The sequence below is a fragment of the Thermobia domestica genome, chromosome 17 (genome assembly GCF_964235325.1).
Source record: "Thermobia domestica chromosome 17, izTheDome1.hap1.1, whole genome shotgun sequence".
Lineage (NCBI taxonomy): Eukaryota > Metazoa > Arthropoda > Insecta > Zygentoma > Lepismatidae > Thermobia > Thermobia domestica.
This window is the reverse complement of record NC_137470.1, coordinates 186,696,430-186,708,461: the sequence shown is the minus strand read 5'-3', so window position 1 is coordinate 186,708,461 and position 12,032 is coordinate 186,696,430.

Below are 12,032 nucleotides of genomic sequence, written 5' to 3'. Positions count from 1 at the left end.
TAAAGTTCATTGCTTTCTATAAGAAAAGCTGTAACTAAACGTTTATTCTTTAGTTTTCTGATTTTCGTTATTTAAGTTCATTGATGCTTTATATTTTCAAAATATTGTTGAGAAAAGATTGCTTCTTTCAGTTATAGATTTCCAAAAAAATCTGCTTTTGATTCGTCTTATTTTCTTCGGTTACACAATATGATGACATTCCAAATTATTAAGAGCTTTCGAAAATAAACTTAGAAATAAGATCCTAAGAAAAGGTTATATTTCTAAATGCTCACATCTGCAATACTTTCAAAATACAACGCTTAAATTTATTTTTGAGAGCTCTATGAAAAAAATTTACTTCTTTAAAAACATTCCGAAAAACTTGTTTTTTCTGAATGATCTAATTTCCATTGCTTTCAAACGAACCGTTTACTATATTTTAGGACCTTTTTGAAACGATTGCTTCCTCCAAAAATTGAGTCTCCACAAAATATTTTATTTTTGAGTGATCTTATTTTCGTCTCTTTCAAAATCCGAATTTTTTTATACTTTAGTAGGTTTTGATAAAGTTCGTTGCTTCCTACGAGAAAAGCAGTAAAAAAATTTATTCTTTAGTTTTCTGATTTTCGTTATATAAGTTCATTGATGCTTTATATTTTTAAAATATTGTTGAAAAACAGTGCTTCTTTTAGTAGTAGATTCCAAAAAATTATTTTTGAGTCCTCTTAATTTCATTGGTTACACAATACTTTCATATTCCGAATTATAAGGGGCTTTCGAAAAAAACTTAAATATATGTTCACAACAAAAGATTATATTTCTAAATGCTGTGATTTCCAATATTTTCAAAATACAATGTATATTTTTATTTTTGAAAGCTCTATGAATATTTTTTACTTCTTTAAATAATTCCAAGAAACTTCTCTTCTCAAGTGAACTAATTTCCATTGCTTTGAAAATGAAACGTTTTTTCACTTTAGGATCCTTTTTCATACGATTCCTTCGTCCAAAATTTGAATCTCCACAAAAGACTCTATTTTTGGGTACTCTTATTTTCGTCTCTCTCAAAATCCGTTAATTATTTATACTTTAGTAGGTTTTGATAAAGTTCATTGCCTCCTATAACAATAGTTGTAACTAAAGGTTTGTTCTTTAGTTTTCTGATTTTCGTTATATAAGGTCATTGATACTTCATATTTTTAAAATATTGTTGAAAAAAGATTTCTTCTCTCAGTGAAAGATTTCCAAAAACTATTTTTGAGTCCTCTTATTTTCTTCGGTTACACAATACGATGATATTCCATATTTTTAGGAACTTTCTAAAGAAAACTTAAATATAAGTTCCGAACAAAAGATTATATATCTAAAAGCTCTAATTTCCAATACTTTCAAAATACATGTTGAAATTTATTTTTGAAAGCTCTCTCAAAAACTTTAACTTCTTTAAAAACGTCCCGAAAAACTTGTCTCTTCTGAAGTGATCTATATTCCATTGCCTTCAAAACAAAACGTTTTCTATACTTTAGGATCCCTTTTGATACGATTCCTTTCTCCAAAAATTGAGTCTTCACAAAAGCTTCCAATTTTGAGTGCTCTTATTTTCGTCTCTCTCAAGCTCAGTCAATTTTTATACTTTAGTATGTGTTGATAAAGTTTATAGCTTCCTATAAGAAAAGCACTAAAAAAATTATTCTTTAGTTTTCTAATTTTCGTTATATAATTCGTTGATACTTTATATTTTTAAAATATTGTTGAAAGAATTGCTTCTTTCAGTAATAGATTTCCAAAGAAAACTATTTTTGAGTCCTCATATTTTCTTGTGTTACACAATACGATGATATTCCATTTTATAGCTTTCGAAAAAAATATAAAAATAAGTTCCGAACAAAAGATTATATTTCTGAATGCTCTAATTTCCAATACTTTCAAAATACAATGTTCAAATTTATTTTGGAAAGCTCTATGAAAAATTTTTACTTCTTTGAAAACATTCCAAAAAACTTGTCTATTCTGAAAACACAGCTTCCTTTGCTTTCAAAACGAAACGCTTTCTATATATTAGGATTTTTTTTTAGATACAATTGCTTCCTCCAAATATTGAATCTACACAAAATATTCTATTTTTGAGTGCACTTATTTTTCTCTCTCTCAAAGTCCCTTAAATTTTATATTTTGTAGGTTTTGATAAACTTCGTTGCTTTCTATGGAAATAGCTGTAAGAAAAAGCATTTTCTTTAGTGTTATCATTTTCGTTTTAAAAATTCATTGATGAATTATATCCTTAAAATCATGTTTAAAAAGAATTGTTACCTTCAATAATAGATTTCCCCAAAAAATTTTTTGAGTTCTCGATTTTACGCTTTGGTTACACAATACAATGATTTAACACATTATATGAGCTTCCGAAAAAAATTAAAAATAAACTCCGATTAAGAGGTTATATTTCTGAGTGCTTTAATTTCCAATACTTTCATACTACATGGTTTACTTATATTTTTGAAAGTATATGAAAATAAATTATTTCCTTAAAATATTCCAAAAAACTTGTCTATTCGGAACTGGTCTAATTTCCATTGCTTTCAAACAAAACGTTTTCTATATTTTAGGATCCTTTTTGATACGATTGCTTCCTCCAAATTTGAATCTCCACAAAAGATTCTATTTTTGAGTACTCTTATTTTCGTCTCTCTCAATATCCGTTAATTTTTTATACATTAGTAGGTTTTCATAAAGTTAATTGCTTCCTATAAGCAAAGCTGTAAAAAAGTTTATTCTTTAGTTTTCTGATTTTCGTTATATACGTTCATTGATTCTTTATATTTTTAAAATATTGTTGAAAATGATCGCTTCTTTCAGTAGTAGATTTCCCCCCAAAAATATTTTTGAGTCCTTATTTTCTTTGGTTACACAATACAATGATATTCCATATTTTTAGGAAATCTTGAAAGAAAACTTAAAAATAAGTTCCGAACAAAAGAATATATCTCTGAATGCTCTAATATCCAATACTTTCAAAATACAATGTTAAAATTTACATTCCAAAAAACTTGTATATTCTCAAATGATCTAATTTCCATTGCTTTCAAAACGCAACGTTTTCTATATTTTAGGATCATTTTTGATACGATTGCTTCCTCCAAATATTGAGCTTCCACGAATGATTCTATGTTTGAGTGATCTTATCCTCGTCTCTCTCAAAATCCGTTAATTTTTATACTATAGTTGGTTTTTATAAAGTTCATTGCTTTCTATAAGAAAAGCTGTAACTAAAAGTTTATTCTTTAGTTTTCTGATTTTCGTTATTTAAGTTCATTGATGCTTTATATTTTCAAAATATTGTTGAGAAAAGATTGCTTCTTTCAGTTATAGATTTCCAAAAAATCTGTTTTTGATTCGTCTTATTTTCTTCGGTTACACAATATGATGACATTCCAAATTATTAAGACCTTTCGAAAAGAAACTTAGAAATAAGATCCTAAGGAAAGGTTATATTTCTAAATGCTCACATCTGCAATACTTTCAAAATACAACGCTTAAATTTATTTTTGAGAGCTCTATGAAAAAAAATTTACTTCTTTAAAAACATTCCGAAAAACTTGTTTTTTCTGAATGATCTAATTTCCATTGCTTTCAAACGAACCGTTTACTATATTTTAGGACCTTTTTGAAACGATTGCTTCCTCCAAAAATTGAGTCTCCACAAAATATTTTATTTTTGAGTGATCTTATTTTCGTCTCTTTCAAAATCCGAATTTTTTTATACTTTAGTAGGTTTTGATAAAGTTCGTTGCTTCCTACCAGAAAAGCAGTAAAAAAATTTATTCTTTAGTTTTCTGATTTTCGTTATATAAGTTCATTGATGCTTTATATTTTTAAAATATTGTTGAAAAACAGTGCTTCTTTTAATAGTAGATTCAAAAAAATTATTTTTGAGTCCTCTTAATTTCATTGGTTACACAATACTTTCATATTCCAAATTTTAAGGGGCTTTCGAAAAAAACTTAAATATATGTTCCCAACAAAAGATTATATTTCTAAATGCTGTGATTTCCAATATTTTCAAAATACAATGTATATTTTTATTTTTGAAAGCTCTATGAATATTTTTTACTTCTTTAAATAATTCCAAAAAACTTCTCTTCTCAAGTGAACTAATTTCCATTGCTTTGAAAATGAAACGTTTTCTCACTTTAGGATCCTTTTTCATACGAATCCTTGGTCCAAAATTTCAAAAATGAAATGAAATGAAATGAAATCTTTAAGTTTTACGTCCCACGGTTATGCCGGTTAGGCTAAAGGAGACGGTAATGATGAGAGATGAGTGAAATGGTGGAATGAAGAAAGTGGGAGGAAACGGGAGAGCCCCGAGAAAACCCACGAGCACGGTGTTTGTCCACCACAAAGTTCACTTGGCAGGGGCTGGGATCGAACCCGGGACCCCTAGCACCAGAGGTGAACGCTCTACCACTGAGCCACCGCGCCCCCACGTCCAAAATTTGAATCTCCACAAAAGACTCTATATTTGGGTACTCTTACTTTCATCTCTCTCAAAATCCGTTAATTATTTATACTTTAGTAGGTTTTGATAAAGTTCATTGCCTCCTATAACAATAGTTGTAACTAAAGGTTTGTTCTTTAGTTTTCTGATTTTCGTTATATAAGGTCATTGATACTTCATATTTTTAAAATATTGTTGAAAAAAGATTTCTTCTCTCAGTGAAAGATTTCCAAAAACTATTTTTGAGTCCTCTTATTTTCTTTGGTTACACAATACGATGATATTCCATATTTTTAGGAACTTTCTAAAGAAAACTTAAATATAGGTTCCGAACAAAAGATTATATATCTAAAAGCTCTAATTTCCAATACTTTCAAAATACATGTTGAAATTTATTTTTGAAAGCTCTCTGAAAAACTTTAACTTCTTTAAAAACGTCCCGAAAAGTTTGTCTCTTCTGAAGTGATCTATATTACATTGCCTTCAAAACAAAACGTTTTCTATACTTTAGGATCTCTTTTGATACGATTGCTTCCTCCAAATATTGAGTCTACACAAAATATTCTATTTTTGAGAGCACTTATTTTTCTCTCTCTCAAAGTTCCTTAATTTTTATATTTTGTAGGTTTTGATAAACTTCGTTGCTTTCTATGGAAATAGCTGTAAGAAAAAGCATTTTCTTTAGTGTTATCATTTTCGTTTTAAAAATTCATTGATGAATTATATCCTTAATATCATGTTTGAAAAGAATTGTTACCTTCAATAATAGATTTCCCCAAAAAAATTGTTGAGTTCTCGATTTTTTGCTTTGGTTACACAATACAATGATTTAACACATTATATGAGCTTCCGAAAAAAATTAAAAATAAACTCCGATTAAGAGGTTATATTTCTGAGTGCTTTAATTTTCAATACTTTAATACTACATGGTTTACTTATATTTTTGAAAGTATATGAAAATAAATTATTTCCTTAAAACATTCCAAAATCTTGTCTATTCGGAAGTGGTCTAATTTCCATTGCTTTCAAAACAAAACGTTTTCTATATTTTAGGATTCTTTTTGATACGATTGCTTCCTCCAAATTTGAATCTCCACAAAAGATTCTATTTTTGAGTACTCTTATTTTCGTCTCTCTCAATATCCGTTAATTTTTTATACATTAGTAGGTTTTCATAAAGTTAATTGCTTCCTATAAGCAAAGCTGTAAAAAAATGTATTCTTTAGTTTTCTGATTTTCGTTATATACGTTCATTGATGCTTTATATTTTTAAAATATTGTTGAAAAAGATCGCTTCTTTCAGTAGTAGATTTCCCCAAAAAAATATTTTTGAGTCCTTATTTTCTCTGGTTACACAATAAAATGATATTCCATATTTTTAGGAACTCTTGAAAGAAAACTTAAAAATAAGTTCCGAACAAAAGAATATATCTCTAAATGCTCTAATATCCAATACTTTCAAAACGCAATGCTTAAATTTATTTTTGAAAGCTCTAATAAAAATTATTACTTCTTTAAAAACGTTCCAAAAAACTTGTATATTCTCAAATGATCTAATTTCCATTGCTTTCAAAACGCAACGTTTTCTATATTTTAGGATCATTTTTGATACGATTGCTTCCTCCAAATATTGAGCTTTCACGAATGATTCTATGTTTGAGTGATCTTATCCTCGTCTCTCTGAAAATCCGTTAATTTTTATACTGTAGTTGGTTTTTATAAAGTTCATTGCTTTCTATAAGAAAAGCTGTAACTAAACGTTTATTCTTTAGTTTTCTGATTTTCGTTATTTAAGTTCATTGATGCTTTATATTTTCAAAATATTGTTGAGAAAAGATTGCTTCTTTCAGTTATAGATTTCCAAAAAAATCTGCTTTTGATTCGTCTTATTTTCTTCGGTTACACAATATGATGACATTCCAAATTATTAAGAGCTTTCGAAAATAAACTTAGAAATAAGATCCTAAGAAAAGGTTATATTTCTAAATGCTCACATCTGCAATACTTTCAAAATACAACGCTTAAATTTATTTTTGAGAGCTCTATGAAAAAAATTTACTTCTTTAAAAACATTCCGAAAAACTTGTTTTTTCTGAATGATCTAATTTCCATTGCTTTCAAACGAACCGTTTACTATATTTTAGGACCTTTTTGAAACGATTGCTTCCTCCAAAAATTGAGTCTCCACAAAATATTTTATTTTTGAGTGATCTTATTTTCGTCTCTTTCAAAATCCGAATTTTTTTATACTTTAGTAGGTTTTGATAAAGTTCGTTGCTTCCTACGAGAAAAGCAGTAAAAAAATTTATTCTTTAGTTTTCTGATTTTCGTTATATAAGTTCATTGATGCTTTATATTTTTAAAATATTGTTGAAAAACAGTGCTTCTTTTAGTAGTAGATTCCAAAAAATTATTTTTGAGTCCTCTTAATTTCATTGGTTACACAATACTTTCATATTCCGAATTATAAGGGGCTTTCGAAAAAAACTTAAATATATGTTCACAACAAAAGATTATATTTCTAAATGCTGTGATTTCCAATATTTTCAAAATACAATGTATATTTTTATTTTTGAAAGCTCTATGAATATTTTTTACTTCTTTAAATAATTCCAAGAAACTTCTCTTCTCAAGTGAACTAATTTCCATTGCTTTGAAAATGAAACGTTTTTTCACTTTAGGATCCTTTTTCATACGATTCCTTCGTCCAAAATTTGAATCTCCACAAAAGACTCTATTTTTGGGTACTCTTATTTTCGTCTCTCTCAAAATCCGTTAATTATTTATACTTTAGTAGGTTTTGATAAAGTTCATTGCCTCCTATAACAATAGTTGTAACTAAAGGTTTGTTCTTTAGTTTTCTGATTTTCGTTATATAAGGTCATTGATACTTCATATTTTTAAAATATTGTTGAAAAAAGATTTCTTCTCTCAGTGAAAGATTTCCAAAAACTATTTTTGAGTCCTCTTATTTTCTTCGGTTACACAATACGATGATATTCCATATTTTTAGGAACTTTCTAAAGAAAACTTAAATATAAGTTCCGAACAAAAGATTATATATCTAAAAGCTCTAATTTCCAATACTTTCAAAATACATGTTGAAATTTATTTTTGAAAGCTCTCTCAAAAACTTTAACTTCTTTAAAAACGTCCCGAAAAACTTGTCTCTTCTGAAGTGATCTATATTCCATTGCCTTCAAAACAAAACGTTTTCTATACTTTAGGATCCCTTTTGATACGATTCCTTTCTCCAAAAATTGAGTCTTCACAAAAGCTTCCAATTTTGAGTGCTCTTATTTTCGTCTCTCTCAAGCTCAGTCAATTTTTATACTTTAGTATGTGTTGATAAAGTTTATAGCTTCCTATAAGAAAAGCACTAAAAAAATTATTCTTTAGTTTTCTAATTTTCGTTATATAATTCGTTGATGCTTTATATTTTTAAAATATTGTTGAAAGAATTGCTTCTTTCAGTAATAGATTTCCAAAGAAAACTATTTTTGAGTCCTCATATTTTCTTGTGTTACACAATACGATGATATTCCATTTTATAGCTTTCGAAAAAAATATAAAAATAAGTTCCGAACAAAAGATTATATTTCTGAATGCTCTAATTTCCAATACTTTCAAAATACAATGTTCAAATTTATTTTGGAAAGCTCTATGAAAAATTTTTACTTCTTTGAAAACATTCCAAAAAACTTGTCTATTCTGAAAACACAGCTTCCTTTGCTTTCAAAACGAAACGCTTTCTATATATTAGGATTTTTTTTAGATACAATTGCTTCCTCCAAATATTGAATCTACACAAAATATTCTATTTTTGAGTGCACTTATTTTTCTCTCTCTCAAAGTCCCTTAAATTTTATATTTTGTAGGTTTTGATAAACTTCGTTGCTTTCTATGGAAATAGCTGTAAGAAAAAGCATTTTCTTTAGTGTTATCATTTTCGTTTTAAAAATTCATTGATGAATTATATCCTTAAAATCATGTTTAAAAAGAATTGTTACCTTCAATAATAGATTTCCCCAAAAAATTTTTTGAGTTCTCGATTTTACGCTTTGGTTACACAATACAATGATTTAACACATTATATGAGCTTCCGAAAAAAATTAAAAATAAACTCCGATTAAGAGGTTATATTTCTGAGTGCTTTAATTTCCAATACTTTCATACTACATGGTTTACTTATATTTTTGAAAGTATATGAAAATAAATTATTTCCTTAAAATATTCCAAAAAACTTGTCTATTCGGAAGTGGTCTAATTTCCATTGCTTTCAAAACAAAACGTTTTCTATATTTTAGGATCCTTTTTGATACGATTGCTTCCTCCAAATTTGAATCTCCACAAAAGATTCTATTTTTGAGTACTCTTATTTTCGTCTCTCTCAATATCCGTTAATTTTTTATACATTAGTAGGTTTTCATAAAGTTAATTGCTTCCTATAAGCAAAGCTGTAAAAAAGTTTATTCTTTAGTTTTCTGATTTTCGTTATATACGTTCATTGATGCTTTATATTTTTAAAATATTGTTGAAAATGATCGCTTCTTTCAGTAGTAGATTTCCCCCAAAAAATATTTTTGAGTCCTTATTTTCTTTGGTTACACAATACAATGATATTCCATATTTTTAGGAAATCTTGAAAGAAAACTTAAAAATAAGTTCCGAACAAAAGAATATATCTCTCAATGCTCTAATATCCAATACTTTCAAAATACAATGTTAAAATTTACATTCCAAAAAACTTGTATATTCTCAAATGATCTAATTTCCATTGCTTTCAAAACGCAACGTTTTCTATATTTTAGGATCATTTTTGATACGATTGCTTCCTCCAAATATTGAGCTTCCACGAATGATTCTATGTTTGAGTGATCTTATCCTCGTCTCTCTCAAAATCCGTTAATTTTTATACTATAGTTGGTTTTTATAAAGTTCATTGCTTTCTATAAGAAAAGCTGTAACTAAAAGTTTATTCTTTAGTTTTCTGATTTTCGTTATTTAAGTTCATTGATGCTTTATATTTTCAAAATATTGTTGAGAAAAGATTGCTTCTTTCAGTTATAGATTTCCAAAAAATCTGTTTTTGATTCGTCTTATTTTCTTCGGTTACACAATATGATGACATTCCAAATTATTAAGACCTTTCGAAAAGAAACTTAGAAATAAGATCCTAAGGAAAGGTTATATTTCTAAATGCTCACATCTGCAATACTTTCAAAATACAACGCTTAAATTTATTTTTGAGAGCTCTATGAAAAAAAATTTACTTCTTTAAAAACATTCCGAAAAACTTGTTTTTTCTGAATGATCTAATTTCCATTGCTTTCAAACGAACCGTTTACTATATTTTAGGACCTTTTTGAAACGATTGCTTCCTCCAAAAATTGAGTCTCCACAAAATATTTTATTTTTGAGTGATCTTATTTTCGTCTCTTTCAAAATCCGAATTTTTTTATACTTTAGTAGGTTTTGATAAAGTTCGTTGCTTCCTACCAGAAAAGCAGTAAAAAAATTTATTCTTTAGTTTTCTGATTTTCGTTATATAAGTTCATTGATGCTTTATATTTTTAAAATATTGTTGAAAAACAGTGCTTCTTTTAATAGTAGATTCAAAAAAATTATTTTTGAGTCCTCTTAATTTCATTGGTTACACAATACTTTCATATTCCAAATTTTAAGGGGCTTTCGAAAAAAACTTAAATATATGTTCCCAACAAAAGATTATATTTCTAAATGCTGTGATTTCCAATATTTTCAAAATACAATGTATATTTTTATTTTTGAAAGCTCTATGAATATTTTTTACTTCTTTAAATAATTCCAAAAAACTTCTCTTCTCAAGTGAACTAATTTCCATTGCTTTGAAAATGAAACGTTTTCTCACTTTAGGATCCTTTTTCATACGAATCCTTGGTCCAAAATTTCAAAAATGAAATGAAATGAAATGAAATCTTTAAGTTTTACGTCCCACGGTTATGCCGGTTAGGCTAAAGGAGACGGTAATGATGAGAGATGAGTGAAATGGTGGAATGAAGAAAGTGGGAGGAAACGGGAGAGCCCCGAGAAAACCCACGAGCACGGTGTTTGTCCACCACAAAGTTCACTTGGCAGGGGCTGGGATCGAACCCGGGACCCCTAGCACCAGAGGTGAACGCTCTACCACTGAGCCACCGCGCCCCCACGTCCAAAATTTGAATCTCCACAAAAGACTCTATATTTGGGTACTCTTACTTTCGTCTCTCTCAAAATCCGTTAATTATTTATACTTTAGTAGGTTTTGATAAAGTTCATTGCCTCCTATAACAATAGTTGTAACTAAAGGTTTGTTCTTTAGTTTTCTGATTTTCGTTATATAAGGTCATTGATACTTCATATTTTTAAAATATTGTTGAAAAAAAATTTCTTCTCTCAGTGAAAGATTTCCAAAAACTATTTTTGAGTCCTCTTATTTTCTTTGGTTACACAATACGATGATATTCCATATTTTTAGGAACTTTCTAAAGAAAACTTAAATATAGGTTCCGAACAAAAGATTATATATCTAAAAGCTCTAATTTCCAATACTTTCAAAATACATGTTGAAATTTATTTTTGAAAGCTCTCTGAAAAACTTTAACTTCTTTAAAAACGTCCCGAAAAGTTTGTCTCTTCTGAAGTGATCTATATTACATTGCCTTCAAAACAAAACGTTTTCTATACTTTAGGATCTCTTTTGATACGATTGCTTCCTCCAAATATTGAGTCTACACAAAATATTCTATTTTTGAGAGCACTTATTTTTCTCTCTCTCAAAGTTCCTTAATTTTTATATTTTGTAGGTTTTGATAAACTTCGTTGCTTTCTATGGAAATAGCTGTAAGAAAAAGCATTTTCTTTAGTGTTATCATTTTCGTTTTAAAAATTCATTGATGAATTATATCCTTAATATCATGTTTGAAAAGAATTGTTACCTTCAATAATAGATTTCCCCAAAAAATTTGTTGAGTTCTCGATTTTTTGCTTTGGTTACACAATACAATGATTTAACACATTATATGAGCTTCCGAAAAAAATTAAAAATAAACTCCGATTAAGAGGTTATATTTCTGAGTGCTTTAATTTTCAATACTTTAATACTACATGGTTTACTTATATTTTTGAAAGTATATGAAAATAAATTATTTCCTTAAAACATTCCAAAATCTTGTCTATTCGGAAGTGGTCTAATTTCCATTGCTTTCAAAACAAAACGTTTTCTATATTTTAGGATTCTTTTTGATACGATTGCTTCCTCCAAATTTGAATCTCCACAAAAGATTCTATTTTTGAGTACTCTTATTTTCGTCTCTCTCAATATCCGTTAATTTTTTATACATTAGTAGGTTTTCATAAAGTTAATTGCTTCCTATAAGCAAAGCTGTAAAAAAATGTATTCTTTAGTTTTCTGATTTTCGTTATATACGTTCATTGATGCTTTATATTTTTAAAATATTGTTGAAAAAGATCGCTTCTTTCAGTAGTAGATTTCCCCAAAAAAATATTTTTGAGTCCTTATTTTCTTTGGTTA